The following is a 27,494-nucleotide window of genomic DNA, read 5'->3' as shown; positions in this document are numbered from 1 at the left end:
CAACCAGAACCCTCCCAGATCTGGAACATGGATGGTTTCACTCCATGCAGCTATCCAGCTAATTCAGTAAAGCTGCTTCCCCCCTGGTGGTTCTTGGTTGCAGTTCTGCCTGGTTTCAGTTTGGATTGAAAAAATGTGACGAACACATGCCTGCGGAGGGTAGCCCAGTAACGCGACACATGGGGTGCATCCCAATACTTGACAAATGTATCCTCCCGTCCTCCCACTCTTACCCCAGATGTTTTCAGATAGGAGGAGGAGATACGCCGAAATGCAGAGCCTCCATCACGTGCCTTATCAACAGATCCTGCTCTCACTTTGCTCGGCTATCACCCACAATTACAAGTGTTTGAAAAAAATGGGCTCTTTTTGGCATTAGTGGTCATTCTGTAGAGCTGAATGGACTTCTGGAATTTTGATTGACCTTCAGTTATACATAAAACTCCATGGTGACAGGGCCCCTGGGGGTCTCAACAAGGTTCAGACAGACCTCCTGCAGTGCATTACACCACACTCTACCCTGTAAGTCACTCTGGATAAGTACATCTGCTAAATGCTAAGTTTTAATTGCAATAATTGTCAATGTCTTCAGTGGCAGGTGAACTCTGACTCAGAGATCAGGTTTGCTGTATGTTTGGATGTGTGAAGAGTTTCAAGGCAAGACTGAGCTGTTCCCATCAGCACAAAGTGTGAAAGTTTTACATGGCTTTCTATCGATGAACATTGATGATGCGACAGAACCTCAATTGGCCCCTTGATATAGATCAGCGGTTTGATGGATTACCTTATGCATTTCCAGGGTTGCCTTCTAGGCACCACAGTGAATGATGTTGGTGGATCTACCAGGCCTAGTGACACTCCTTACTGGCAATTCCTGTGGCTGTGGGACTGTGGGTGTAAAGTGTCTTTCTGTGTGCATCTACACATAAGACTTTTGCATATGCTCCATTGTTATTCTTATTATTAATATGTGATATGTGTAGACCGAAAACTTCAAACTTGCAAGTGTAATGAAAAACAATATTTTTTTCCGGTCGGTCTACCAGTTACAGGGTAGAAAAAAAAAGTGGAAAAGTTTGAACTCAAAATACATGATAAATTACTTCCTTTTTTTCTTAGATTTTTTTCTCTGGTCTATGGTTATATCCAAATTTTTGCTGTCGCAGGCTAGCTTATCGCTGAGTTTTACTGTACTCGTTTGCTTACCAGACACCAGTATCCAGTATGATTTATGCTGCCTACAATCTGTCCATTTGCACAGCTGTTCAATATCCAACCAACATCAAGAGAGCCAAAAAAGAAAATAAATGTTTCTTCAAAGTGTGTGCCTCAGACAGCAGTTTGAGCTTTGATCTCCACTGACAAGTATAATGTGGGACTGCACACTGTCAATGGAAAACCCGAAGTTGCTTAAAAGATGATGCCAGATGATTCCAGCTCAAACCCATAGTGAGCTGTGTGTGTGTGCGTGCGTGTGCGTGCATGCGTGTGTGTGTGTGTGTGTGTGTGTGTGTGTGTGTGTACGTGTGCACTTGTGTTTATGTGTTTCACAGGGTATTGCTTTCACAGGATTGCCCTCTTATCTTCTGTGTATCTGAGTGATGTGGATATACAGTGCATCCGGAAAGTGTTCACAGCGCTTCACTTTTCCCACATTTTGTTATGTTACAGCCTTATTGCAAAATGGAATAAATTCATTTTTTTCCTCAAAATTCTACACACAACACCCCATAATGGCAACATGAAATAAGTTATTACAAATAAAAAACTAAGAAATCACATGTACATAAGTATTCACAGCCTTTGCTCAATACTTTGTTGATGCACCTTTGGCAGCAATTACAGCCTCAAGTCTTTTTGAATATGATGCCACAAGCTTGGCACACCTATCTTTGGGGAGTTTCGCCCATTCCACTTTGCAGCACCTCTCAAGCTCCATCAGGTTGGATGTGGAGGGTCGGTTCACAGCCATTTTCAGATCTCTCCTGAGATGTTCAATCGGATTCAAGTCTGGGCTCTGGCTGGGCCACTCAAGGACATTCACAGAGTTGTCCTGAAGCCACTCCTTTGATATCTTGGCTGTGTGCTTAGGGTTGTTGTCCTGCTGAAAGATGAACCGTCGCCCCAGTCTGAGGTCAAGAGCACTCTGGAACAGGTTTTCATCCAGGATGTCTCTTTCCCTCAATCCTGACTAGTCTCCCAGTTCCTCCTGCTGCTCCACAGCATGATGCTGCCACCACCATGCTTCACTGTAGGGATGGTATTGGCCAGGTGATGAGCGGTGCCTGGTTTCCTCCAAACATGACGCCTGGCATTCATGCCAAAGAGTTCAAGCTTTGTCTCATCAGACCAGAGAATTTTGTTTCTCATGGTCTGAGAGAGTCCTTCAGGTGCCTTTTGGCAAACTCCAGGCGGGCTGCCATGTGCCTTTTACTAAGGAGTGGCTTCCGTCTGGCCACTCTACCATACAGGCCTGATTGGCGGATTGCTGCAGAGATGGTTGTCCTTCTGGAAGGTTCTCCTCTCTCCACAGAGGAACGCTGGAGCTCTGACAGAGTGACCATCGGGTTCTTGGTCACCTCCCTGACTAAGGCCCTTCTCCCCTGATTGCTCAGTTTAGACAGGCGGCCAGCTCAGGAAGGGTCTTCCATTTACAGATGATGGAGGCCACGGTGCTCATTGGGACCTTCAAAGCAGCAGAAATTTTTCTGTACCCTTCCCCAGATTTGTGCCTCGAGACAATCCTGTCTCAGAGGTCTCCAGACAATTCCTTTGACTTCATGCTTGGTTTGTGCTCCGACATGCACTGTCAACTGTGGGACCTTATATAGACAGGTGTGTGCCTTTCAAAATCATGTCCAATCAACTGAATTTACCACAGGTGGACTCCAATTAAGCTGTAGAAACATCTCAAGGTTGATCAGTGGAAACAGGATGCACCTGAGCTCAATTTTGAGCTTCATGGCAAAGGCTGTGAATACTGTACATGTGATTTCTTAGTTTTTTATTTTTAATAAATTAAATAAACTTTTTTCATGTTGTCATTATGGGGTATTGTGTGTAGAATTTGGAGGAAAAAAATGAATTTAATCAATTTTGGAATAAGGCTGTAACATAACAAAATGTGGAAAAAGTGAAGCGCTGTGAATACTTTCCGGATGCACTGTACATGTCAACAGCATTTTTCACTACAATTAAACAATTAGGACATTATGAAGCCTAAATCAAAAGCCTGGCAGCCAGAGGGGATATGATCTAAAACTGAAACACGACAGATCAGATCAGAGGAGCAAAACGACAATCTTCCACAGACCATATGGAGATGTTTTTTTTTTGCAGAAATCCTTCTGTTCTGAAATGTAATCATGTGTTACATGCAAATGTTTACACAGTCTCAAGCTCATTAGTGACCTGCAAAAAGTGGAAAGGTGAACCCTATGCATGAGTGACTGGTGTGAGCTATCCATTTTCCTCTCCAATGCCTGCTAGAAAGCCTGACATCCAGCAGCAAGAACACCCTACATCCAGCAGCAAGAACACCCGACATCCAGCAGCAAGAACACCCTACATCCAGCAGCAAGAACACCCTACATCCTGCAGCAAGAACACCCTACATCCTGCAGCAAGAACACCCTACATCCTGCAGCAAGAACACCCTACATCCTGCAGCAAGAACACCCTACATCCAGCAGCAACAACACCCGATATCCAGCAGCAACAACACCCGACATCCAGCAGCAAGAACACCCGATATGGAGCACCAAGAACACCCTACATCCAGCAGCAAGAACACCCTACATCATGCAGCAAGAACACCCTACATCCAGCAGCAAGAACACCCGATATGGAGCACCATGAACACCCTACATCCAGCAGCAAGAACACCCTACATCCTGCAGCAAGAACACCCTACATCCTGCAGCAAGAACACCCTACATCCAGCAGCAACAACACCCGATATCCAGCAGCAACAACACCCGACATCCAGCAGCAAGAACACCCGATATGGAGCACCAAGAACACCCTACATCCAGCACAAAGAACACCCTACATCCAGCACAAAGAACACCCTACATCCAGCAGAAAGAACACCTGGAGAACAACTGGCATGGAGCAGCAAGAACGCTTGACTCTGTAACTGAAAATTAAATGCGAAGCTATTTCCAGATTTACACTTGCTTAAAAACAGATGTTGCACTCTCTGAAATGTGTGCGCCATCTCTAAGCATACTCCCTCAAACACAGAAATATACACATGCCTTGCTGTCTGAACACCCCCTGTCCATTACAGCCCTATAGAGACATTACACACATACAGTTAAGGCACATCATCTTCAAGAGAAAAAGGTAATTCAGCAGGCATGGCCAATATTAAATGAAACCAAACTTTTTAAATTCCCAGAGCAATAAGACAATTAACCTTGGACTAAGAGAATAATATACCTTGAACCAAAATAAATTTCTACCAGCACACAAGGCCAGTAAGACAATGCGGGACTGATAAAGAGCGGGTGTGCATGTTTGGATATTTCACGTGGTAATTTGAAGCAGTCCACATAAACAATTCCTTCAGGCAGCTTGACTATTCTTAGGTGTGTTGATGTCACGATTAACAGAAACAATGTAAAACCAGGTGCACTAAGGTGAGTATTTTGAAGTGAAAAGGACTACACCACGCCCTGGGGCTTGTGTGTACACCATTCTAAAAGCAGTGCTTTTGCCGAGGCCAAAGCTGGTGTTGTTCTGGGTAAGCGAGCGTCAGTTGTAGGCAGAAGAGGCCGAGCAGTCCGCTACAGCTCTGAATCTCAGAACCGGGCTCTGAGAGCACCAAGAGCGGGACCAGGCAGAACCGGGAGCAGGAGCTGGGACGAGCTCCCACCCTAAACATTCCACATGTAAAACAACCCACAGCACCTGCAACAGACCACAGACCACAGACCTGTCTGGAAAGAACACCCAAGAGCAGCAGGGCTGGAATGAGACACTAAAGGAAAATGGAGAACTTATCACTGACACTGTGCCTGTAGAGAGAGTGAGAGAAGGAGAGAAAGAGAGAAGAGAGGGAGATAGATAGAGTGAAAGTGGGAAAGGTGGAGAGGGGGAGAGGGGAAAGAGAGAGAGGGAGCGGGGGGCAGAAAGAAATTCTTTACCAGATCCCGTCTGTGTTCCTCAGGGAGCTGGTGGAACGGGACCTGGGTTTCAGGATGATGCTCATGTCGAAGCAGGACCTGCTGCACCCGTCTCCTGACCCTTCACCCCAGCCAACGCTACGCGTGGGGCTTTAATCCACCGTCCCCACCTGGGGCTGCCATGGCGTGTAAATCCACTGGTGCTGTGACCTCTCCCAGACTTTTGCGAGTTCTGGCGGTATCCCGTGTGCATGCAAACCTACGCTGCTGTGCCGTGTAGCCACAGAGAGCAGGGACTCTCTCTGCCTCTGTCTCTCTCTCGCAGTGCAGAGTGCTCCGCCTCTCTCTCTCTCTCTCCCTTTCTCACTTTCTCTCTCTCATTCTCCCTCTCCCCTCCCCCTCTCTCGCTCTAACAGCAGAGTACTCTGCCTCTCCCCTCTCTCTCTCTCTCTCTCTAACAGCAGAATGTTTTGCCTCTCCAGAGTTGCTGAATGAGAAGATATCTCAGTGGACGGAGAGGGAGAAAGGATAGCTGGGATCACAACAACCCCAAGGCAGCCTCATTTTAACAGATTTTCATACACTAGCTTCACCCTGCATATTTTACAAACCCTGCTGAACAGCTCAAGCCAGGTAGCTGGTGGACCAGTTCAGACCAGATCCCAGCTTGACATGGTTTGACCGGCTCAAACTATGTTTTGAAACAGCTGGTAGCTTGTTGACCAGCTTATACCCAGCTAGACTGACTGTATGAGCAGCTTGGCTATACCGATTGAACAGCTCATAAACAGCTAGACCAGCTTATGGTCAGCTTGATAAGCTGAGTTTTCAAACCTGTCAAGCTGGCATAGCTGGATTTTACAACAGGGTATTGTCCACAACAGAACAAAAATTTAAACACTCATGCATGTAAATAAGTGTACATTGGTAAAAAAAGAAAATGCTCTAGCTCTTTTTGAAAGCATCAATTGAATGGACTGGAAGATTTTGAATGGAAGATTTTTCCTGCAGTTTTTTTTCAGAAGACAACCATTAACTGGCATTTACTCACATTGCTCCAGATTTAATTCCACTTCTGCGTGTGTGTGTGTGTGTGTGTGTGTGTGTGTGTGTGTGTATGTGTACGTGTATGTGTGTGTGTCTGTGTGCATATGTGTGTGTGCGTATGTGTGACTTCTGATGCCCACACACCCAGTGCCTCGTTCTTCAATAAGCTAGAATATGTACAGCTCAGTTTGCACAGAAACACATTTCTGACATACAGGTGGGTAAACATGTATCTGCACAGAGGTGAGGGCACCTGGCTCCACAGGTCTGGCCAGGCCCAGGGCACGGCTGGACTCAGATCAAGTCTCTCAGCCACCTGCAATTTGTGGCTAACACAGCCTCTCACGGGGAGTGGCTTCTTCCCCCTGAGCCCTGGAAGGCTGATCAGTACGGCAAAATAGATTTAACATGGCCTAAGGAACATTCTTTAGCTGCAGACCCATATTATGTAAAAAAAGTAATACACGCCTACACACATACCTCAAATGCTTGTGGTCTTTAGGTGTCATTGATGACAGTGAAGTGCATCAGATTACACGTGTTGTAGTGTTACACGGCAAGGAACAAACTATTCAGATTTCTCCTTAAAAAGGCACAAAGACTACACACGATGCACACTACCATCAACTGTCATGGAGCCAAGCTCAATTTCATAAAGCTGTGAAACTTGTTTTTTCTCCATTTGCAGGCAAAACAAACACAGTTGTGAATGAGCAGAGATCAATGCAGAAATTCTCTGCCTCTATCTGATGATCTGATTGCTGCAGATGTTAAACCTCCTGTAGCCACACCCGATGTGGGTCATAATTTCATTTTACACATTTTATGAGAAAACGTATTTATAACCAAAAAAAATAAACAACTTGCAACATACAACTTGTGACCACTATAATGCCATTAAAGTAGCATTCCCCTATAGTGGGATGCAAGTAAAATTAGATTAAACAAGCATTTGAATACAAACAAACCATCATCACTACCATCCTTAATGAATACAGCAAGCACAGGCTTCTTCTCATTCTGAGGGAATATTCAGTTTTCTGTCTGAGGTTGAAAATGACATAAAAGTCAACGACACAGCAGCCATTTGAATGGGATTCCAATAAACCCAAAAACAGGGCTCACACTGTGGTGCAACTGAGGCTGCCCCGTCTGCCTCTAACCCTCTCTGCTGCCCCCTGTCTCTAACCCTCTCTGCTGCCCCTTGTCTCTAACCGACTCAACTGCCCAGTCTGTACCCCTCTCTACTGCCCCCTGTCTCTACCCCCCGCTGTTGCCCCTAGTCTGTACCCCTCTCTGCTGCCCCCTGTCTGAATAATACGGAGAAATACACAAACAAAATGGAAAAAAGAAACACAGCTGGACGATTACACAACAACTTTGCAATAAATTATACTGTGTTTCAATTTCCAAGCGCTCATTTCTGCCCCATGAGTGTGAGGATACCTCATCACTGAGCTGCTGTTTCTAAGTGACACAACCTGGAAACGGTCTCCAAGGCTGAGCGTAAACAAAGGCTGCGTGATTGCGTTAGCGCCAGTCCCGCTCACAATTAAAAATACAAGAACAGAAATACACATTCATCTGCTGCCATGAACACTCACTGATGAAGAAGGCTTGCTTCCAAATGCCAGCACTGGCTAAAGGAGCCCAGCTTTTGTTACTAAGTCTTCTGCATGACAACCTGAGCCAAATCCGCTAACCTGATAAAGTGGCCATATCTTCACACCGGGGAACAATGAAGTAATCAAATCTAATCTAATGTAATCTAATCTATAAACACACCAGCTACAGCTGCTGCCATGGAAAAAAGGAGACAAGAAAAGACTTCATAATGACTGGGACAAATCTGGAGATTGTAATTCACAGACAATTAAAATAGAAAGTCAAAATGAGCGTTTTGGTTGTAATCCACTTCATGCAAATTCACATGAGCAAATACAATGTCCTGTACCAGGAAACACATACTAGGATGACAAATCCAAAGGGTCCTGCACATAATAGATTTTATTGTTGTCAACTAATGGGATTGTTACCCGTGTGACCCCTTGAAAGAAGCAGAAGAGGGTAAATAAAGGAATGAAGCTATTGAACTTTGCGACAGTCCGGCTTGCACAGGTTCCAGGCAGATGTTTTATTTTGTGAAAACACAAGACAGCCTTGGAAAGGGCAAAAAGCCTAAATGCAGCAAAATGTGTTTTGGAGCTGTTGACAGGACAGGCCTGTTTAGAGCGTAAAATGCCGCTACCGGCTTTCAGAGTGGATCAGCTGGTAAACACAACAAGCATTTTAGTCTTATATTTAGACTTAAAATCGTATTGTTAAAAGACACAAAAATATTACCAATGAGGTGAGACAGTTGGACTCATTTCAAGATTTGCCAATAGGGAAAAAGAATTTCACATATTAGGCTAATAATAACTCGAAACAAGCAAGTATTTTCTACTTAAGAGAATAAAACATTTTTTACGTATGATTGCAGGACTAAAACCCTTGTTAAGACATGTTTTTATACCCAGTGAAGGCCTCCACAGGTTGAGTAGCAGGCCAGGGCTCCCCTGTAGTACTGTGTGGCCCGGGAGCAGTAACACACACTGGCATGCAGGTGTGTATCTTAGAGGAGCACACACACAGCTGCTCTCCCGAGCACATGAAAGCACGTGACACAGCGGTGACCTCAGGGCCGAAACCGACCAATCGGAATGAGCGAAGGAACAGGGGCCAGGAGGAACGGGTCTTTGAGCTTCCCTCTGCTCCGCTAATGGTTCTGACCGCCAGCAGCGTGGACCCTGAACACGCTTCGTTGGGCCGTCGCTAACCACTAACCGCGATCCCGCTCAGACGCACACAGTGACGTCAGCGGGCCTCGTTAACCCAGAGAAACGCCTCGCAGGCAGATCGCCCGGGGATCAGCCTTTTGTGCCCTTCTCTAGCGCCTCACAGGAATCTCACTCAGCCCCAGTCTGTGTGGGCTTTACAATACTTCACTTCGAGGCTTAGAGCTTCCTGATGGAGAGAGACAGACAGAGACTGAGAGAGAGAGATAAAGAAAGAGAAAGAGAGATAGAGAGAGGGGGCAGTACTTTTGAAGCTGAAGAGTATTTTGTTGAATTTGGATGAAACGGCTGGCACAAGTGTGAACAGTGTTTGTTCTCATAATTGGAGCATTTAAAAGCACTGTACCACTGTACTGTAGCAAATCAAACTATCCCACACAGCACTGACAGCTGCAGTCGCTTTATGAATGAAAAAATGCTTACTAATGGTTTGCATTTATATAGCTTTTTTCCAAAGCGCTTTACAATGAATGCCTCTCATTCACCCATTCAAACACACGCACACACACACACACACACACACACCAACGGTGAAAGGCAGCCATGCAAGGCGCCAACCAGTTCTTTGGGAGCAATTAGGGGTTAGGTGTCTTGCTCAAGGACACTTTGACACTTTCACCCAGAAGGCCAGGGATCGAACCTGCAACTCAGACCGCTCGACCTCCTACCACCAGCTAATTACATTTTGCTGAAATTGTCTGCGTGCACACATACCAGCCATAAAATGACCTGGGAATCTTGCATAAACTCGCCACATACTATAATAGCATTTATAACAACAGAATAGCATTTACAGCAAAACCATAAATAAAACATGTGGCTCACATTCAAGGAGAGTGGCATCACAACACCATGACTCAAACCACACAAAACATGCATTTACACACCCATTTTACTCAGATGATTTCATGCTGCTTGGACAGATATGCCTCGCAGTGGAAGAGTGAAGCGTGAATAATTTCTGTTTATTATTACAGAGGGGTGGACAGGGGCGAGGATTCCAACCCAAGTAGCATGTTCCCTTACACTTATATTCCAATCCAGTTAGCATGTTCCCTTAAACTCATGTTCCAACCCAAATAGCATGTTCCCTTACAGTCATATTCCAAACAGCCATTGGGCCCTTGAGCAAGGCCCTTAACCCTGCATTGCTCCAGGGGATGATTGTCTCCTGCTTAGTCTAATCAACTGTAAGTCGCTCTGGATAAGAGCGTCTGCCAAATGCCATTAATGTAATGTAATGTCAAGTAGCACTCATATTCTAAGCCCAATATGAATTAAAATAAAATAATTCTCAGGCACAGATACAGGGACACAATACAGGGACTGTCATGAGAAAACACCTGGTGATTGATTGAAATGGAGGGACGCATTTTCTTCAAATCACTAAATAAAAATAAAAATCATAAAGCTGTCCCAGCAGGAGTTACAGCGTCAGTCAGATTTTCCAACGTGCACCCTTCTGGAACACCGTAGGATCGCAACACATAAGCTTTAGGGCCCTCTAGTGTCCACTTAGAGAACCTGCTATTATCACAAAATTACTTCAACGATTTCTTCTGTTTGGGGAGTATTTTTCACCACTGGGAGTTTTTTTTTTTTTCTCACGCGCTTGCTATTTGGGGTTCAGGTCTGCTGCTTGACCTTCTGTTACTCTGTAAAGTGTCTTTGTGACAGCCTTCTGTAAAAAGCACAATACAAATACAATTTAATTGAAAAGAATATGTATACTTACAAACAATTTGAGAAGCTATTTTAGTGACTTCATTGTGACAAATGATAAGGAAAAATTTTGATAAAAGAACACATAAAGTGCGAGACAAAACCAAACAAAAGCAGAAATGCTAGAAGGGCATGCATGGCTAACACATGGCTTTTAGTCTGTGTAATTCTCTGCATTGTAAAAGTAACCACAATATGAGCAGGGCATTTAAGGACAAGATTAAAGGGAACAGACATCGGTTACACAACAAAATATAATTCCTACACGGATCTTCTGATATGTTTGTAAATACCATCAAAGTAAATATGAGAGTCTGTACATTAACCTTATATTCATTACTTAATTCCAAATCCAAAGTGCTGGAGTCCAGAGCCAAAACAACCGAAAATGTTGTCACTGCCCCAATACTTTTGCATTTAACTGCATACACGTACACAGGACATACACATGCAAACATTTTTTAGCAAGATGCTCCTAAATTGAAAGATATAAAAGCATACTAATGCATCCCAATTAGATGTGCTCAAGAATTATTTTTCCAACCAGCTCACATCTATTTTCAGGAGCAAATGCTCCTAAAATGAGAGTACGGGAGAGCCCTGTTAAAACACTACAGGCACTCAGTAATATCTGCTGGGTGACCATGCTAACACTACAGGCGCTGAGTAATGTCTGCTGGGTGACAATGCTAACACTACAGGCGCTCAGTAATGTCAGCAGTGTGACAATGCTAACACTACAGGCGCTCAGTAATGTCAGCAGTGTGACAATGCTAACACTACAGGCGCTCAGTAATGTCAGCAGTGTGACAATGCTAACACTACAGGAGCTCAGTAATGTCAGCAGTGTGACAATGCTAACACTACAGGCGCTCAGTAATGTCAGCAGTGTGACAATGCTAACACTACAGGCGCTCAGTAATGTCAGCAGTGTGACAATGCTAACACTACCTGTACGACCTGCATACAGAAGTTAAGCTCTACCCGTACGACCTGCATACGGAGGTTAAGCTCTACCCATACGACCTGCATACGGAGGTTAAGGTCTACCCGTACAACCTGCATACGGAGGTTAAGGTCTACCCGTACAACCTGCATACGGAGGTTAAGGTCTACCCGTACAACCTGCATACGGAGGTTAAGGTCTACCCGTACAACCTGCATACGGAGGTTAAGGTCTACCCGTACAACCTGCATACGGAGGTTAAGGTCTACCTGTACGACTTGAGGAGCCGCTTCCTCTTCACGCCCCTGGGCAGAGCGGGGGCCAGAAACCCCTCCCGGTGGTCCCCTTTAACATCCATGAGCTAGCAGAGCCTCTCGACAAGGTGTGGTCCTGCGTGGCTCTTCTGCACCCGCTTCCTGAGCTGCCCCCCCCCCCCCCCCTGGCCTGCGTGAGCGTGATGTCACGTGTGGCGACACCCTCCCCCCATCTCTAATCTCATTACTGACAGAGGAGAGACGGACCCAGCCGGTCCAGAGTGGGGTGACAGCTCTGTACTCCCTCCTCACAGCCAGGGTGACTCATACACAGCACATACATTTACACGCGTGTGCTAACACATGTGTGTGCTAACATGTTATATAACATGATAACAGTCACCATTTGAATGAAAAAAAACCCTACACACTGGCAACAGCTGAAAGATCATTTTGAGGCTGGCAGATGCACATAAATGTGATATACATTTGGTGCTTACACATGTACTGTATGTACATGTACATGCATACACACACGTATACACACAAACACACAAACGCATACACTTTTTCTTGCCGTTTGACAACATGAGGACCAGAGTAGTGCCAATGAAAGTCATTATGAGGCTGAGAATTAAGGAAAAAAAAACTTTCAAGAGACATAGGCTAAAGAAAAGGCTTACCCCCCCAACCCTAACCCTAACCTCACCCAGTTATTCTGTTTGTGAGGATGGTTTTAAGTCTCCAGGATTTCCTTTGACGAGCTAATGCTGAAAGTTCCTGACACTGCAAACACTGCTGTAAAGAGCCTAAGCTTCTCTCAGCTGACCAATCAGATTACACCTGGCATTTCATGGGCTTCTCTCGCTCTCTCTGTATGTCTCTCTCACATAAACACACACACACACACACACACATTTACGCACACATGCACACACACACACATGCATTTACGCACACAGCACACACACGCATGCACACGCACACAGACACGCACACACACACACACACTGTTACACAGGCAGCACATACACAAAATGTTACAATGCAGTAGAACTGCTGACAAGAAATGAGCTATTTGGCTGATTGTGTTTAACAATAGGACAGAGAATTTAATGATAGGACAATGAACATGGCTGCTTAACAATATGCCAGAGAATACGGCAGTTTAATGACAACACAGTGAATATGGATGTTTAAAGATAGGACCGTGAATATGGTGAACTGGGTTCGTAACAATGTTCCTGAGTTAGTGAGATCCATTCAGCATTCATACACATGAAGTGCATAGCCTACCATAGTGCCAGCCATTGGCACGAAAACAATATGGTACATTTAAATGGAAATGAACTGAATTCTCTGAATCATCTTTACCTCCATGTAGCTCCATGATATTCATGCTGAATTTCAATATTGCTTCATGAACTGTACTTACCTGCAAACAAAGAAAAAAGAGAAGGTTAGAACTGATTCAACATTTTCCCAGTAATTAGGATGCTTCTATAACCAACATTGTTTATATTCGTAATGTATAAGACTGGGTTTTTAAAAATACAGGTTTAACTAGTAACAACAACCAAGATGTTAAATAATTGGTTAGCTGTATAAACTTCAGTTTTTAGATGAGTTTAATTTAAATACAAATATATAATATTTAAATTTTTATCCATGTTTTTGCTGTATCACACTGTATACGCACGCGCGCGCGCGCGCGCGCACACACACACATACACCAGCGCCATATGCACGCACACACAGAATGACAATCCTTTTTCACTGGCCCACATACGCTGTTAGCGCTTAATATAATTACTCGTGAACAGTGGGGGAACATGAAACAGAAAGCCTTCAAATGAAAAGCCAAATGTCATCGCTGCGCGGTACACAATTAGAACGTTTCATCCAGTCCAATTTACCGTGAAACACTGCCCTTCACGTGTACCCAAATATCACGCAGAAAGGATCAACTATTAAGCTCTGTCCACTTGGTCACAAAATCAATTGCCCTGTCATAACGCAAATGGATTGCTTATTACATTTGATGGCAGCAGGACTGCTGATAAATACGCCAGGTTTTGAAAGCCTTATTAAAAACGGAGCTATCAGCTCTCCAGCTGCTAATCTGTACAGTCTTTTCCCGCTCCAACTCGCGCACTGGTTACTGTGTACGCTGCACTTACCACTCACGCCGGGGCCTGCCTACGCCGCTGCCGTATCAAAGGCAAACAGTCGTGGCGTTACCTCTTTACTCTACTTTTGAATTGACGCCGTCTTTGAATACGGAGGTTAGAAACTACGGGAGTCCGACTGTTTCTAACCAGTTTAAAATAATCAAGGTATAAACCTACGTCGCTACTGAAGAACTGGATTGGTTGGCAAAGAGGTGTTTTATGTGTGTGCAAATAATTAACTAGCTGTACCTAACTACCTACACTCAGTGAGCACTTTATTAGGCATTTAGTAGACTTATTGGTCTTTTGCTGCTGTAGCCTATTCACTAAAGAGGTTTGACGCGTTGTGTGTTCGGAGATCAGCGGTTTCTGAGATACTCAAACCACCTTGTCTGGCACCAACAATCATTTCACGGTCAAAGTCACATTTCTTCCCGGTTCTGACATTTGGTCTGAAAAACAGCTGAACCTCTTGACAATGTCTGCATACTTATGCATTTAGTTGCTGCCACATGATTGGCTGATTAAATATTTGCATGAACAAGCTGGTGTACAGGTCTACCAAATGAAGAGCTCACTGAGTGTATAACGACAGGGTTTATCAGTCTCAGTCCCTGTCGTTATACACTCAGTGAGCTCTTCTAAGATCCAGCAGTTAATGTTTGAGCCCTGCAGAAGACATTAATCAATGGTCTTAATGTCAAGAACTAGATGTTCTAGTATGCAGAGACCTACCCTAGGGGACATAGATTGAATTTTGAACATAGTTTCACTGCAAAGTGTGTCACCCAAATGTCCAAAACTTTTTTCAGGAGGATATATAACTTTTGGTCTCAGGACAATATTGCAGGTAAATGATTGGTACTTAACTGGAATACAGGTAATTTGTCTACGTATATGCCTGTGTCAATCATAAAGTACACATGGTCCCTTATGATGAACAGATTTTCAGAGAAAAGAATAGACATATTGGCACAAAGTGTTTCCCCTACATGTACTTTTATAAAAGTGTTTTAACTACATAGAAAGAAAGTGCTTCAGCATGGAATTCATTCTCGTTTTCTGGAAAATTACACTCTGGATACACAGGAATATAAGCTTTGAAAATGTCCAGATTCATAATATTTCATATCAGCCCATTGGTTTGAGGTCATATCAGAGTTATGACCAGTAACACTGTGTAATTCACTTCAGACAAATAGAAATAAGATAATATGCATCCTACTATGTTACAGTATTTCCAAAACAAAAATGTTTGACTAGCATGTACTATTATACTCACAAAGAAATAACATAACACAGCATTACTGACTTTTTCATTTTAATCAAAAACTTCTGGGCGGCAGAGATGACAAAAAGATTTCATCAATGCCACAAAAAAGAGAACTGCGCTTTTGCCAACAAGATAATTTCTCTATCAAAGGAGATATTTTGACGAGTGAACTAGGAGTTAGGAAGCCGCATCGCACCCTGCGGAAACATGAACAGACAGAGCCACAGCGGACGTTACCATCTCCGCCGGGCCTTGATGTCGATGGGCTTGTTGGTGGCGTACGGCGAGCCGTTGCTGTAGGTGCAGCGGTGCCTGCCCATCTTCTCCAGGGAGAGGAGCTCACTGCTGGCAGGCAGGCTCATCTCGTCAGCCGAGCACCAGCCAGGCACCCTAAGGCAGTGCACCGTCCACCTGGCCCCCACGCCCAATATGTACTTCCATGAGTCAAAGGGGGGAGGGGGGGATCTCAAAAAGTGTGGCTCCTGGCGGCGCGAGCGTTTGGAAAGCTGACACCCCCGCGTCTCATGCATGGAGAGCAGAGGGATCAGGTCCACGTGTCTCCCGTTCTCATTCCCGCTCCCGTGTCGGACGAGAGTGCGACTGAGGGCGGCGTTTCGTTCCCGACGTCCTAGTGCGAGTTGACAGAGCACTCTCCGGCACAAAGGAAGCGAGCCCTGTGGCAAATAATGTGGCGCACGCAAATTATTTTATAACTGGTCTTATCAAAGCCATTACCCAGGGTTGAGGGCGTTCACACGGGCGGCAGCTTCTTCTCCCACACGACCCTAACTACGCACACGCTGCCCGAGATCCCACTCGCCAGCACTTCTGCAGCGCGAATGACTGCACAATATCAATCAGGAAAAAAAACGGAGCCAAGTCCGACAATGTGCTTCACACTGAGCTCCTCGAAGACAATACGAGGCCGTGGTTGCGGAGGGAGTAGATGCAGTCTCACTCCCTGTCATTCCATCGAAGGAACATGGTTCTTTGTCTGGGAGCTTTCAAAGCTATGACAGATGGTTCCATAAAGAACAGGATAAGAAGGGGTCCTCTTTTGGAGACAAGCCAAAAAAAACACATTTTGGTCTAAAGGGCCTGTTGATGCCAAACTGGACCTGCGCCGACTTTGGCCAGGGCCCTGCAGGGCAACTTACGATTGGCCAGTGAAATCACCACGTAAGACACCAGTGAACCCTACTTGGTGGGGCACATGCAAGTCCACCTGTCAAGCTGCACCTGTCTTCCTCCGACTCACGTCTGTGTGAGTCCAACTGGCTCCAACTGGCTCAATGCAGTTTTTAGCCCTTAAAAGGAGCTGATGTTTTTTGCCTGATTTTACTACCTAAGCGAACTCCATTCTACCCTCTACACTTACTCAGAGAGCATTGAAGCAAAAAAACTACAAAAAAGCATATAATGGCAAAGCATATAGAACTTATTACAATTAAACCTCATGGCATGCGTGGCGCATCCTGTAACATGCACTGTTCTAGTGCATAGATAGAATCTGTGGTATTGTATCTATTAAGGCACTGTCCTAGTGCATGGATGGACTCTGTGGTATTGTATCTATTAAGGCACTGTCCTAGTGCATGGATGGACTCTGTGGTATTGTATCTCTTAAGCCACTGTCCTAGTGCATGGATGGGCCCCATGGTCTGGTATCTGTTAAGGCACCCCCCCCCACCCCTGTGTGGCCTCACTGCATTTGCCCAGGGAAAACCCTGCTCCTAATTATGCCCTTGCCTAAATTCATCACCCCTGAACACACGGCCCGAAGGCTGCCTGAACTGCTGCCCACAAATCCCACCGAGCAGATGTTGGAGGTATCGAGAAACCGCATTTCCCATGACTATGACAAAATTCTGTAATTTATGTAAATCACCGGGCGGCCACCGTAATTCAATCTGTCCTAAAAAGGGGCGGTTGAAGGCCTTCAATTTCTCTTGGGATGGTGGACCAGGCTGGATGCCTCTTTGGGGTGAAGCTGCTCAAAGGTGCACCTAAACTTGTGGGAGGAGTGGTTCAGGGCAGAGTTCACACACCCGAAAAACTGTGCTTCCCTCAGAGACCTCCAGAGCCATTATCCATTCTACTTTATCCATCCACTCTGACACCCAGATGGAGCACAACTCTGACGACCTTGTGAGAGTAGACATCGAAAAAAAGGGTTGACTCTTTCTTGAGTGACAGCATTCATAAAAGATCCACAATCACTGTTTTGATGGGACTGAAATATTTTGGCATACTGTCTTCAGTAGTGAAATGGTGTTACAAGCGGATGGCAGCCTTATACAGTATACTGCAATAAACACAGGTGTAGGGCCACTTAATTCATAAGGCAAAAACAAAAAACAGTGTCCACTTGACCCAGAAACGGAATGTGCTCTAATTTCAGCCCTTTGGGTGTAAAACAGATCTATAATGTTCAATAACTACATTCAGATCAACATCTATAATCAACATTTTTCATTAAGATGAGGCTAAAAGAATCAATTTGGTAGACTGTCATCATTTCATCACGTACATTATGTTGACAGCAGACTTCTAAGACTAATAAGAAGATAAGAAGATGAGCCCTGACGAAGTCCGCTTTGCTGATGAAACGTTGGCAATTAAAAACGGCATGGGAACAAAGAGCATGCAGCCTTGATAGCAGACTTTACCCAACTGTAAGGAAGGATGGAAGGGCGTTTATTTTTTTTGGGCCAGGTGGGGTGGCTTACCTCCCGAGGCCTCAGGAGACCCCATCTGCCTGGTGCAGGCCTCATGCAATGCTAAATGTGACCGAACACTGCGCTACCCTGACCCTGCTCACCCCGACACGCCCGCACTTTCACATCACAGGCTGAAGTGCTCCATGTGCTCCCCCACGCTCCACGATGAATTGTGCAGCAGCACACCGTTCGGGACGCTGCCAAGCGCTTAGTTTCTTTCAGGCTTAGTGTTTCATAGGGAAACCACATGAGGAGTCACCACACCTTTAAGCCAGCCTGCTGCGGTATAAATTACAGCTCATCTATAAGACCAGGGCATGACACTAACTCTTTCCTCCGCAGACCACAGTGGCTGACGCAACAGCAAAATTCACCAGCCAATTTCCCTGCTTTACCAGACAACTAGAGGTCGTGCCTCTGTTAGATAATGTCTGAACCACACTTGCATGCAAAACACGAAAATCACCAGCCTCGTCGTTTCGCAGTTCTGGGACCAATATACATGAAAAATATTTCGGTAAAGCACACGCGCTATTCAAATTAATCCAGAAAATCTCATGAAAATCAGTTTGGTAGTTTATATTCAAAAGTTGAGTGAAAATATTAGCATTTTCGTACGTTTTTTTTGCGTGCTTCTACAAACTTTTTAAAGCGTTTCACAGTTTCTCACCCAATTGGAACATGTCCTACTTTTAAACTGACTAGTGCATTTTCCTAAAATTGGCTTTTCATGAGCTACGGTTGTTATTAAAATTTATATTTTGTGAACAAGGCCCCGTTGAAAATGAATGGTGAAGAGTTAGCGTGTCTGTCAGCCAGTAACTCTATAATGTAAGGCATTGCGCAACTGCGAGCCACGCGCCTCACGGAACATATGGATTATACATTGCCAGAGCCATATGGAGCCAAAATGGAGTGTGAATAGCAGGCAGCGTTTTTCGTTTCATTTAGCTTGTGTGTACTTCAAAGGCATACTTTGCTATCTCGATAGGCTACAACTAAATGAGACCTGGTCCGTATCATTGTTTTCTCATTGCTTGTATGACGTTACATCCCTGTCCATCTTCGTAAGTCAATATCAACCCCTGCTGAAAAAGACACCTTGAGCTAGGTTTTGAAACAGCTGGTTTACCAGTTTGACCAGCTCCATAGGCTAATCCCAGAATCCCAATGTGTCCGATCTCAACACCGTGTACTGTAACAGTTTTATGTTCTTGGCTATTGTCGGTGTCATCTCACATACGCTAATTCAGAAACATTTCTGTAGAATAGAAAATTTGACTGATCATTAATGATGGGTGTATATATGCTATATACTGTATTTCCGGAGCACAGAGTGGAGGAGCGTTGTAGTGGAGTTAAATGGTTGGCTTTAATATAGCACCTTTATCCAAAGGGCTGTACAATTGATGCTTATCATTCATCCATTCATACACACACCAACGGCGATTGGCTGCCATGCAAGGCGCCGACCAGCTCGTCAGGAGCATTTGGGGGTCAGGTGTCCTGCTCAGGAACACTTCGACACAGCCCGGGCGGGGGATCGAACCGGCACCCCTCCGACTGCCAGACGACTCTTACTGCCTGAGCCATGTCGCCCTGTTAACAAGTATGCACTTTCCAGCTAATGGGACACACTCCTTGTCATGACAGGCTACTTATGACCGCTTTCAAGATGGCAGTTAGCTCAGCTAACATTAGCTATTGATAGCTAACTATCTTGTTAGTTACTAGTAGCTAGCAATACAACTGTACCAAGCTATAATTAAGCTAGTCAACTTAATTAAACTTTTTTTTACACCAACTAATGTGTTACTTCCCTATCTATCTATCTATCTATCTATCTATACTTCAGGCTTTTGTTGTCCTGCTGCTTTAGGATCTGATTTCGCAAAATATCTTAGGTACAGTATGTCTGACCCTGGATAAATGGGTAACATGCTTTACACCACAAAAAAACAGCATCTCTGGTTAGTCTGTAGCTATTCTAGCCATCAAATGTCTATCGGTGTGTCTTGTTGGGATAGCTGGCTAGCTCTATGCTTTTATGCTTAGCTAGCTAGTCTATATTGGCTGAGTTGTAAAGTAACGTTAACATTACTAGCAAATTGCGTTAAACGACAATTTAATTGCGTTAAACGACAATTTAGCTATAATGGCGTCTAAAGTCCTGTTAAGCATATACATTAAACTAACAACAGCAGACTAGTTGTCACCGCCAAGCATACAAAACAACATTGCCTTAATGTAAAGTTATCTCCAGATTTGCCACTATCAACAACTAGGACATCCTGGCATGAGGCATGACATCTTCTCTGTTCATTCTCTTTCACTGCCCACCACTACATTAATTACCTGGATAGCTAGCATAGCTAGCAATATAGGCAGAGCTAGCGTGTAACTGTCTTGGATCATGCTGTAACGTTAGCTAGTTTGAACAGTAGAGTTAGCGTATGGGTGGTTGATCACATGGCTAGCTAGCAAACATATATTTAGCTAACCTGTGTAGTCAGCAGCTATTGAAATGATCTTGTGATGGAGCTCCCCAAATCCTAACCATAACTGTTAGTAAATTTTAAAAAACCTTGATCACAATGAAAAAAAGTCTTACTTTCTTGTTTTTATCCTTGTGTTTTTAACTTTGTTTTTTTACCGACAAGCTGGAAATAAAAAACTTAATATGCTCATGCAACCCTACATAGGTTTCACCACATGCAGTGCCATGTAATTCCAATGGAGGGAAGAAGGGTAAAACTGATGTAGGATTAGATGGATGCATTTTTAAATATGGCGGGTGGTCTTTATTTTTTAAAAGATTCTACATGTCCTGGAGCACCTGTTAAGACGTGATCATGAACACCACTACGTACTAACGTAGTTAAATAACAAAACAATGCACCCCCCAGCCCAATGAGCTTTCCATTTTCATCTAAAAATTGAACTTTTGAATGCAATTCACTTATGATTATCTGCTTATATAAGTACACATATCATATAATGAGATATTAACTGTTTATCAAGTTTATACAGTTTAAAGTTAAATGAAAAAACTGGTTTAAGCAGGTGCATTTAATGTTGCGGCTGATTGGTGTATGTAGCACACTATATTTACTTTATATCAGTGGTCACTTTATCTTGCATTCCAAACAAGCAGATATTTTGAGGATAACTTTGTCGTAATACGGTGCTGATTTCAGAAGCCACAGCAACTGCGACTGACCCTGTGGAAATAATTGCTGCCACACACATACATACACATAGACTGACTCTGAGGAAATATCTGAATGTGTTTCTAAGCCGATCAGCTTTCGGCATCTAGCATGTGTTGTCGTGATCTCTTCTCTTTTTGCGCTTGCTTAGTGACCTAGCTAACTAGTTGGTTTAAAACAAACTTCCGCTTACAAAGGCATAAGCCAAACACTAGCTGAAAGTTTTGCAAAATCAGCCATCGCAATGCTTCTGGACAATTACCGTAACTTCAACTATTATTATATTAGTCATTAATAGTTCAATTTATTATGGCAAAATTATGTATGTATGGAAAAGATCCTTTTGAATGTGAATTCATTTTGTCATTAGACTATTTTTGACATAAGAAATCAGCTGATAATTGTTTGGTGAACTATTGCTTTAAGGCTCCATCTTCAAAATATAGGTGCTAGTGCAGTTCTGGGTACATTTATTTCATAACTGATTTAGAGTATAGGTGTAATGTCTATGTGAGTCCACACAAAATTAATGTGGGTTGCACTGCTAAATCATACATCCTCATATAATAATATTATAATGATGATAGACATAATAATAATAAAAATCAAGCAAATTGTATTTACAATTGTATATAGCATTTTTCAAGAACCAAATACTTTACAAAATCTGGGAGGGAAGGACGATTACTATGGTGACTAAAAATACAATTCTGATTATTTTTATTTATTCTGTATTTACACAGGGAGACGTGTCTTTCAAGAGTTTGCTGTTAACAAAAATCAGTAGAAGCCAATGAAATACATTTAAAATAAAACTACACATACTTACAATAGAAGCTAATACAATTTAAAAGTGAAATCAATCAAACGAATTCTACAAAACATGTACAAATCTTCTCTGCTGTGATGTTCTCTCTTATTGTACAGTTGTCTGAACATTGATTTTCATGGCTGCTACCATTAGCTCAGATATCCACTGTGTATTTATGTAATTTCGCAGTGATTACCTCTTTTAATTTCTTTTACAGAGCATTAATTAACTCTGAAAAGAATCTATTTGGTTGTTGATTCAAAGAGAATATTTGATTGAATCCTCAGCAGCCTGCCCAGTGGTACATGTTGTTTGAAGTAGACGACCATAATTACAGTACCCATAGCAGGTATTAATGCATTGTGTGTTGGAAGCCTTGTCAGTGCATAGGTCAAGATAATGTTCTCGGTGCTTCCTGTCTTTTTCAGCTTTTCCCAATTATTAACTCTTCTTTAAAACATTGGGTTGAATTTACTGTCTTTTTCTGCTTTTTCCCACCATTATGACATTATCTCTCACTTTAAAAATAGTTTTTGGGTTGAATTTAGAATAGGACAGGACCTCCAAGTGATGGGCGGTTACCTACCCAAGTGGCTGCTAGAATAGGTAATCTTACCAGCCAGAGGAAGTTGACCAGCACAGCATGGTGGCTGGTGTTAAATTCATACCTGGGATGGATTGTTCCTGGATTTTTCTCATAATGCATGGGAACTACAAGCATTGTCCTTCCTTCCCAGCGGCCTTTGCGATCATCATTGGTTTTTTAAGAGGCAGTTACTCACCAGCTAAATGTTGTTGAAAGACACAGAGCAAGCAATATTTGGGGCCAGAACAACAATTCAGCTGTTCTTTGTAACAAATGCCTTATTCTACCACAAATCACAAGAAATTAGGAGATTGCAATTAGAGAAACATAGGGCAAGGAATATATTTTCTAAAGCCATTGAATCTTTAATGTGTGTGCATGTGTGTGTGCGTGTGTGTGTGTGTGTGTGTGTGTCTGTGTGTCTGTGTGTCTGTGAGCATGTCTCGGGGAGACGAATGGGTAAATGACATAGTTCACAATTAGCTCTTAACTACACTACCAACAAATTCACAAATGAACCAGCGTCGTTCTCCTCACCGAAGATTAAACAGCAGCTTTTTGTTCTCATGACAACCGGAACAGCTGCTCGCTCTGCGAAATCAGACCACGGAGGAGACAGCGACATGATTGGCCCACCCAGCCTGAAGCGCCAGCCAATCGCAGAGCGGGGTGCGTCACACAGGCTAGCCAGCCTCCGGGAGCGCCGGAGGGAGTGCGATTGTCCTTTCGTCAGCCGCGTCTGAGAGCAAACAGCTCCAGATTGTCGTCCTGGCAACAATTCAACGACTCCTGACAGTTTGCTCTTCTTATTGCAAGCCACGGCAACGTAAACCCGGAAGAGACGCGGTCTCGGCAAGAAAACCCAAACAGCAGACGCTGATATACAGCGGTCACAGATAAGACTAGATGATATTGCGCTTTTAATTTCATTTTTTTATTTATTTAAATGTTCACGCCGGGATCACAAACAGGAAGGTGGGTCAGCAGATATACTGTGCATAAAGGCGGCCAGTAGAGCGCTACTGCGTTCACATGGCAGGGACATGTCTTTCCCTAGCACTGTGTGACCTGCCGTCTCATTACATTACATTACATTACATTATTGGCATTTGGCAGACGCTCTTATCCAGAGCGACGTACAACACTTTCCATCAATCACCATAGCAAGTAAAAATGTATTTATTTCACATTCAAATATTTTATTTATTTTATTTTACCTAACAAAACAAAGCAATATTATTTATGAATTACTGACTACCCGTCTATGGGACAAACATGCATCTGGCTGTGTGAACTGACTGCCCTTATGCAGAATAAATAACACTTTATTGAGTGTTGACAGTTCCTGCTTCATACTTTTTCTCTGAATCTAAGAACAATAAGCAGGGCAAGGTTTCATTTAGATATTACATATTAGATTTTTTTTTAACATTTTGAAATGAAGTGAATCGAAGTGCCGAAGATTGAAGCAGATGAAGCGTGTGTTGGCTTGATGTAGTACTTCATGCTGTCCATTAGAGGGCAGCATATGCTAGCACAATGCTAATATAATGATGAAGTCTGGAGAAATTGTACATCTGGGTAATTTGGATCCAAGACCTTTTTTCAGGGCAACCTAACCTTTTCCCTCGAACAGTGAATTTGAAAAGGCTGATATATAATTTCTCATAAGGAGTATTTCCCAGAGGATGTGAAATAACATTTAGGTTTTACAAATTAAAAAATCACATGCTGTTTATAGGACCCCATGTGAATCAGCAATTACAAAGAGCAACATGTCGGGCTTATATTCTGTTTATGCAGCTAAACCATACTGAAAAAAATTACTGATTGTTGCCCAAATCACAATTTTACCTGCCTTGAACTTGAAGACGCCTGAGAGATTCCATAAAATGTAACTTAATGGGGACTGTTTTGAGCTAACGTGAAGCCCCCGAACATGGAAGCCAGAAGATTAATTAATTAATCCATCCCTCCATCCATTATCTGAACCTGCTTATCCTGAACAGGGTCGCAGGGGGGCTGGAGCCTATCCCAGCATACATTGGGCGAAAGGCAGGAATACACCCTGGACAGGTTGCCAGTCCATCGCAGGGCACACACACCATTCACTCACACACTCATACCTTAGGCAATTTAGACTCTCCAATCAGCCTAACCTGCATGGCTTTGGACTGTGGGAGGAAACCGGAGTACCCGGAGGAAACCCACGTGCACACGGGGAGAACATGCAAACTCCACACGGGGATTCGAACCCAGGACCTCCTTGCTGTGAGGCGGCAGTGCTACCCACTGCACCATCTGTGCCGCCCTTAATGAATGAATTAATGAATTAATGAATTAATTGTATTTATTTCTTACAATACCCACTAGAGGGCAGTCTATCCATCCCGTCAAGGCCACTGCAACATTTCTGATTAATGGAGCAATTCACAGCTTTTTCCACAAGTACCTAGATTGAACATCTTATTTGCAAGGTCAGCGGTTAACATTTAACCAAAAAATGACTTTTTCCTTGGGATTGGTAAATTGGCGCATGTGCTAATACAGAGGTCCGTTTCGTGAGTACCCATTTTTGATGAACGGCCAAATTAAACGGCCATCGTTCTGCAATTCCTCAGCCCACAGAAGGCCAATTCTGCCCAGAAAGACTGTAATCTCCCATCTCAGCAGAAACACACTCAGAGGGGAGGAATTACGTAGAAATATAACTGGTACCGTTTAATTGTGGCTACGCTGCAGAAACTTTGAACTAAAAAGCCTTAGATCGACAAATTACAATGGCTATGAATACTAAACCAGGGATGAGATGTTCTGGGCTTTTTCCTTGTGTTTCCTTTGGCAGGGCTGGTGGTCCCTGGCACTCAGTTGCTATATTACTGTATTTGAATATGAAGAAGAATAAAGATATTGGCATACATATGCATACATATGGCATGGCTACATTTAATTCCACACTGTTAGTGGCTACCCAAAAATTTCCTGTGCAGGTGGCTGGATGATTTTTGACATCTTGCAAACAGAAAAGTCTATGGCAGTTTCCTAGTGGGCCGGGAGGACGGTGGAGGCGGTGGGGGTGTGAGGTGTGTGTGTCCCAGGATGCACCCGCTGACGCATCGCCTGCGTTCACCTGCGTTCACCTGCAGCTCTGCGGGGACGAGGGGGGGGGACCCTGTCGCATGTGGGAGGATCCCTCTCCTCTCCCGCTGAGGTAAAGCACGTCCGTAGGGGTTTCCCCATTGGCTCAGGCACAGTAGTTAATACAAACACAGCGCTGTGTCCCTTAGGAGCAGTGCACATGGTCATATCTTCTGTCGTGATACCAAACGCAGACAGAAACAGGTGCAAGCCACAGCCAGGCACAGCTGAGTGGCTAAACTGCCTTCCAGCGTCCTGACAAAATGCTGTCCCAGCATGCAACACTGTCCCTCAGGTACCGTGTCGTGGGCACCAGGCATGTTGTATGAACGGATCTGCTGTGCTGTGTGCTTTGGTCATAAATCCTGACCATTGCTTCAGCACAGGCTGCCTTCAAATCTCAGCCACTGACACGGATATGGGCGTCTGACCGGTTAGTGTTGACATCCAGTATATCTAGCTGATGATGTCTGTAGACATACATACAGTGGTGTGTCCTGATTTATTATTTTTTTGCATGTTTGTCACACTTAAATGTTTCAGATCATCAAACAAATTTAAATATTAGTCAAAGACAACACAAGTAAACATAAAATGCAGTTTTTAAATGAAGGTTTTTATTATTAAGGGAGACAAAAAAATCCAAACCTACATGGCCCTGTGTGAAAAAGTGATTGCCCCCCCTGTTAAAACATAACTTAACTGTGGTTTATCAAACCTGAGTTCAATTTCTCTAGCCACACCCAGGCCTGATTACTGCCATACCTGTTCTCAATCAAGAAATCACTTAAATAGGACCTGCCTGACAAAGTGAAGTAGACCAAATGATCCTCAAAAGCTAGACATCATGCCGAGATCTGAAGAAATTCAGGAACGAATGAGAAAGAAAGTAATTGAGATCTATCAGTCTGGAAAAGGTTATAAAGCCATTTCTAAAGCTTTGGGACTCCAGCGAACCACAGTGAGAGCCATTATCCACAAATGGCGAAAACATGGAACGGTGGTGAACCTTCCCAGGAGTGGCAGGCCGACCAAAATTACCCCAAGAGCGCAGCGACGACTCATCCAAGAGGTCACAAAAGACCCCACAACAACATCCAAAGAACTGCAAGCCTCACTTGCCTCAGTTAAGGTCAGTGTTCATGACTCCACCATAAGAAAGAGACTGGTGTGATCCAAAACACACCAGCAAGTCCACCTCTGAATGGCTGAAGAAAAACAAAATGAAGACTTTGGAGTGGCCTAGTCAAAGTCCTGACCTGAATCCTATTGAGATGCTGTGGCATGACCTTAAAAAGGCGGTTCATGCTCGAAAACCCTCCAATGTGGCTGAATTACAACAATTGTGCAAAGATGAGTGGGCCAAAATTCCACCACAGCGCTGTAAGAGACTCATTGCAAACGCTTGATTGCAGTTGTTGCTGCTAAGGGTGGCCCAACCAGTTATTAGGTTTAGGGGGCAATCACTTTTTCACACAGGGCCATGTAGGTTTGGATTTTTTTTCTCCCTTAATAATAAAAACCTTCATTTAAAAACTGCATTTTGTGTTTGCTTGTGTTGTCTTTGACTAATATTTAAATTTGTTTGATGATCTGAAACATTTAAGTGTGACAAACATGCAAAAAAATAAGAAATCAGGAAGGGGGCAAA

At 43.7% G+C, this 27,494-nt stretch overlaps 1 protein-coding gene across 3 annotated transcripts in view; it reads right to left on the bottom strand.

Annotated features, from left to right (window-relative positions):
• The window catches only part of LOC133142166 (cAMP-specific 3',5'-cyclic phosphodiesterase 4D-like), a 92,562-nt gene that overhangs the window by 34,733 nt on the left and 30,335 nt on the right, over positions 1-27,494 (bottom strand). Inside the window, exon 1 of one of the 3 annotated variants that reach the window (XM_061263209.1) lies at positions 13,310-13,328. The exons of 1 other annotated variant lie outside the window; for it this stretch is intronic. The gene's annotated coding sequence lies outside the window, so the exon portion shown is untranslated. Of the gene's footprint in view, positions 1-11,950; positions 11,997-13,309; positions 13,329-27,494 lie in introns of those variants that run through there. One more of the 3 variants, XM_061263210.1, reaches the window with a different exon arrangement.

The sequence above is a fragment of the Conger conger genome, chromosome 12 (genome assembly GCF_963514075.1).
Source record: "Conger conger chromosome 12, fConCon1.1, whole genome shotgun sequence".
Lineage (NCBI taxonomy): Eukaryota > Metazoa > Chordata > Actinopteri > Anguilliformes > Congridae > Conger > Conger conger.
The sequence above is the reverse complement of the archived record's forward strand: the minus strand, read 5'-3'. Positions and strand labels throughout refer to the sequence as shown.